Below are 5,000 nucleotides of genomic sequence, written 5' to 3' on the forward strand. Positions count from 1 at the left end.
GCGGTTCCCGTTTGCAACGCTCCTCGGTACTTTGGAACGCTTGGGGTGGGCTTTGGGCGGATGCCCCGCTGGGGTGGTAGGGAGGGGGGGCTGCTGCCGCCGCGGCGGGCCTTCCGCTCCACTCCGCACAAGCCCGCCGTGGGCACTCGCTGCGGGCGTGCCCGGCACCGTTCGTCCTCGAGGGATTCGGCCCGTCGGCTCGCTCGGATGGGCCACGCGCAGCGGGCCCACGACGGAGCCGGCACGCTCCTTCTGCTGGCGCGGCGCTCGGTCTACGCCTCCGGCCGGCCGTTGCGGCGGCCGTGCACGGCGCTTCGGATCGGTCGGCCCGTCGTCCCGTCCCTGACGAAGTTTTCGCGGCCGCGCGCGCGCGGAGTTGGATCGGCCTTACTTGGTCCGATCCTTCGCCCTCGCATGTTGCGTGGGCTCGGTCCCGTCCCGTTCGGTGAAATCTTTGTCCGCTCTGGTGCGTCCCTGTGGGTTCCTTTGTCGGTTTTGCGGGTTCGGCCGGGCCTTCCGTGCCGGCCCGTCGGCTCGCTCGGATGGGCCCCGCGGAGTTGGCCCACGACGGAGCCGGCACGCTCCTTCCGCTGGTGCGGCGCTCGGTCTATTCCTTCGGTCGGCCCTTGCGGCGGCCGTGCGCGGTGCTTCGGATCGGTCGGCCGGTCTTCCCGTCCCTCATGAAGTGTTTGCGGCCGCGCGCGCGCGGAGTTGGATCGGCCTTACTTGGTCCGATCCTTCGCCCTCGCATGTTCCGTGGGCTCGGTCCCGTCCTGTTCGGTGAAATCTTTGTCCGCTCTGGTGCGTCCCTGTGGGTTCCTTTGTCGGTTTTGCGGGTTCGGCCGGGCCTTCCGCGCCGGCCCGTCGGCTCGCTCGGATGGGCCCCGCGGAGTTGGCCCACGACGGAGCCGGCACGCTCCTTCCGCTGGTGCGGCTCTCGGTCTACGCCTCCAGCCGGCCCTTGTGGCGGCCGTGCGCGGCGCTTCGGTTCGGTCGGCCGGTCTTCCTGTCCCTCACGAAGTGCTCGCGGCCGCGCGCGCGCGGAGTTGGATCGGCCTTACTTGGTCCGATCCGTCGCCATCGCATGTTGCGTGGGCTCGGTCCCGTCTCGGTGAAATCTTGGGCCGCTTTGGTGCGTCCCTGTGGGTTCCTTTGTCGGTTTTGCGGGCTCGGCGCCGGGCCTTCCGCGCCGGTCCGTCGGCTCGCTCGGACGGACCGTGCGCAGGTGGTCCCCGACGGAGCCGGCACGCTCCTTCCGCTGGCGCGGCGCTCGGTCTATGCCTCCGGCCGGCCCTCGCGGCGGCCGTGCGCGGCGCTTCGGTTCGGTCGGCCGGTCGTCCCGTCCCTCACGAAGTTCCTGCGGCCGCGCGTGCGTGGAGCGGGATCGGCCTTACTTGGTCGGATCCGTCGCCCTCGCCTGTTGCGGGGGCTCGGTCCCGTCCCGTTCGGTGAAAGCTTTGCCCGCTCTGGTGCGTCCCCGTGAGTTCCTTTGTCGGTTTTGCGGCCTTGGCGGCGGGCCTTCCGTGTCGGCCCGTCGTGGGCCCGCTGCGCGTCCGTGCGCGGTGCTTCGGATCGGTAGGCCCGTCGTCTGGGTCCCTTACGAAGCTTTGCGCGACCGCTCCTTTGTCGCGGGTCCCCTGTTAGGGCTGACCGAGCCCTCCGTTCGCCCCCTGGCCCGTCGCATGGGCCCCCGGCGCCTCCGCGGCGCCCCACCGAAAACTGTCACGACGCGCATCCAGCGCCGACGAGGTCGCAGGTTACGTGCGGCAGCCGGGGGGCTAGGCCGAGCGGCGGCGGGCCCGCCCACGGACGGGCGCGGGGAGGAGCGCAGCCGGCACGCGGCGCGGAGCGGCGGCGGCATGCCGCCGGGCGGCCGTCGGCTCAACCGTGCCCGAGTCCCGCGGGCACCGCGTCGCCCGGCCGGCGCGAGCGGCGGCGGGCCCGCCCGCGGACGGGCGCGGGGAGGAGCGCAGCCGGCACGCGGCGCGGAGCGGCGGCGGCATGCCGCCGGGCGGCCGACGGCTCAACCATGCCCGAGTCCCGCGGGCACCGCGTCGCCCGGCCGGCGCGAGCGGCGGCGGGCCCGCCCGCGGACGGGCGCGGGGAGGAGCGCAGCCGGCACGCGGCGCGGAGCGGCGGCGGCATGCCGCCGGGCGGCCGACGGCTCAACCATGCCCGAGTCCCGCGGGCACCGCGTCGCCCGGCCGGCGCGAGCGCACGAGGGCGGGAGGCAACCGGGCGGCGCCTGCGGAACCGGATGCGACGGCCGGCGCGGCACGGCCCCGACGGGTCCGCACCGAAGACCAGCGCGGTGCGGATCGACCGCTGATGAGGTCAGAGGTTACGTGCGGCAGCCGGCCGGCTGGCCCGAGCGGCGGCCGGCACGCGACGGGGATCGAGCGGCCCCGACGGCTTGCAGCCGGGCGGCCGACGGCTAGGCCGTACCGGAGTCCCGCGGTCGTTCGGGCGAAGGGGCGCATGCTGCGGGAAAGGCCTGCGGCGGCGAACCGTCCGCCCGGCCGGCCAAGCCTTCCGCGGCGGCGCGCACGTGGCGGCGCGGCCGAGATGACCGAGCGAAGCCCCGGCGATGGGCGGCGCGCACGTGTCCGTGCGGCCGAGATGACCGAGCGAAGCCCGGGCGGCGCCCGCCGTGCGCCCTGCCGGATCGCGCCTTCCGCCGGCGCGCAACGCCGGTCCCGCGTTCCGGCCGCGGGAGAGGCCTGCGTCGGCGAACCGTCCGCCCCGCCGGCCGAACCTTCCGCGGCTGCGCGCACGTGTCCGTGCGGCCGAGATGACCGAGCGAAGCCCCGGCGACGGGCGGCGCCCGCCGTGCGCCCCGGCGGATTGCGCGGCCCGCCGGCGCGCAACGCCGGGCCCACGTTCCGGCTGCGGGAAAGGCCTGCGGCGGCGAACCATCCGCCCCGCCGGCCGAACCTTGCGCGGCGGCGCTTACGTGTCCGTGCGGCAGAGATGACCGAGCAAGCTCCGGCGATGGGCGGCGCCCTCCGTGCGCCCCGCCGGATCGCCTGCGAGCGGCGAGCGTCCGGGCGGGCCCCTTTCGCAACTTCCCTCGGTACTCTAAACACCCCTTGCCTCTCGGTCTTCCCCCCGACCCTCTCGGTATTTGCTCGGATATGTGCATGCATCGTCCCTCGTCGCCTTCGGTTATCCTCCCCGGGGTGGGCTTTGCGCCGACGCGCCAACGGGGTGGTAGGGGGGCTGCAGCCGCGGCCGCCGCGTTTCGCCATCCGCGCGTGCGCCGCCGGATCCGAGTGGAGGTCGCGGGCGACTCGTCGATGCTTGTACTAGGGGCGCATGCCGGCAGCCCCCCGCGGGGTGCGGGACCCCCGATCGGCGTGCGAGGGACGGGCGTCCGGGCGGGCCCCGTTTCCAACTTCCCTCGGAACATTAAAACCCCCCGACCCCCTCGGTCTTCGCTCCGGCCCTATCGCTATTGCTCGGATATGTGCATCCACCGTCCCTCGTTGCCTTCGGTTATCTACCCCAGGGTGGGCCTTGCGCCGATGCCCCGATGGGGTGGCAGGGGTGGGGCTGCTGCGGCCGGCGCGTTTCGGCATCCGCGCTTGGGGGCTCGGACCCGAGTGGAGGTCGCGGGCGGCTCGTCGATGCCTGCACCGGGAGCGCATGCCGGCAGCCCCCCGCGGGGCGCCGGACCCCCGATCGGCGTGCGATGGACGGGGGGAGGGGCGGGCCCGGTTTGCAAATTCCCTCGGTACTTTAAAATCTCACGGCCCTGTCGGTGCTCCCTCCGGCCCTATCGCCACTGCTCGGATATGTGCATCCACCGTCCCTCGTTGCCTTCGGTTATCTACCCCGCGGTGGGCTTTGCGCCGATGCCCCGATGGGGTGGCAGGGGGGCACGCTCTAGGCCGTGCCACGGGGCGCGGGCGCCGGCGCCGTACGTCCCTCGCGGCGGCCGTGAGCGGCACCTCGGCTTGCTCGGTCTGTCCTCCCGGGACGCGCGACCCGTGCGACCGGGACGCGCATTCCGTGCGACCGGGACGCGTGTCCGGGCCGTTCCCGTTTGCAACGCTCCTCGGTACTTTGGAACGCTTGGGGTGGGCTTTGGGCGGATGCCCCGCCGGGGTGGTAGGGAGGGGGGGCGGCTGCTGCCGCGGCGGGACTTCCGCTCCACTCCGCACAAGTCCGTCGCCTCGCGGCGGGCGCGCCCGGCACCGTTCGTCCCCGAGGGAGCCGGCACGCGCCCGCCGAGGCCCCGGCGCATGGGCGCCGCCGCCGGCCGTCCGCGCGGCGGCCGTGCGCCGGCTTCCTCCGTCGGCCCTCCCGGGATGCGCGACCCGTGCGACCGGGACGCGCATCCCGTGAGACCGGGACGCGTGTCCGGGCCGTTCCCGTTTGCAACGCTCCTCGGTACTTTGGAACGCTTGGGGTGGGCCTTGGGCGGATGCCCCGCCGGGGTGGTAGGGAGGGGGGGCTGCTGCTGCCGCGGCGGGACTTCCGCTCCACTCTGCACAAGTCCGTCGCCTCGCGGCGGGCGCGCCCGGCACCGTTCGTCCCCAAGGGAGCCGGCACGCGCCCGCCGAGGCCCCGGCGCATGGGCGCCGCCGCCGGCCGTCCGCGCGGCGGCCGTGCGCCGGCTTCCTCCGTCGGCCCTCCCGGGATGCGCGACCCGTGCGACCGGGACGCGCATCCCGTGAGACCGGGACGCGTGTCCGGGCCGTTCCCGTTTGCAACGCTCCTCGGTACTTTGGAACGCTTGGGGTGGGCCTTGGGCGGATGCCCCGCCGGGGTGGTAGGGAGGGGGGGCTGCTGCTGCCGCGGCGGGACTTCCGCTCCACTCCGCACAAGTCCGTCGCCTCGCGGCGGGCGGGCCCGGCACCGTTCGTCCCCGAGGGAGCCGGCCCGCGCCCGCCGAGGCCCCGGCGCATGGGCGCCCCCGCCGGCCGTCCGCGCGGCGGCCGTGCGCCGGCTTCCTCCATCGGCCCTCCCGGGACGCGCGACCCGTGCGACCGGGACGC

The sequence above is a fragment of the Phoenix dactylifera genome, chromosome 10 (assembly GCF_051530095.1).
Source record: "Phoenix dactylifera cultivar Ajwa chromosome 10, Ajwa_hap1_PhDact_Kaust_v1.1, whole genome shotgun sequence".
Classification (NCBI taxonomy): domain Eukaryota; kingdom Viridiplantae; phylum Streptophyta; class Magnoliopsida; order Arecales; family Arecaceae; genus Phoenix; species Phoenix dactylifera.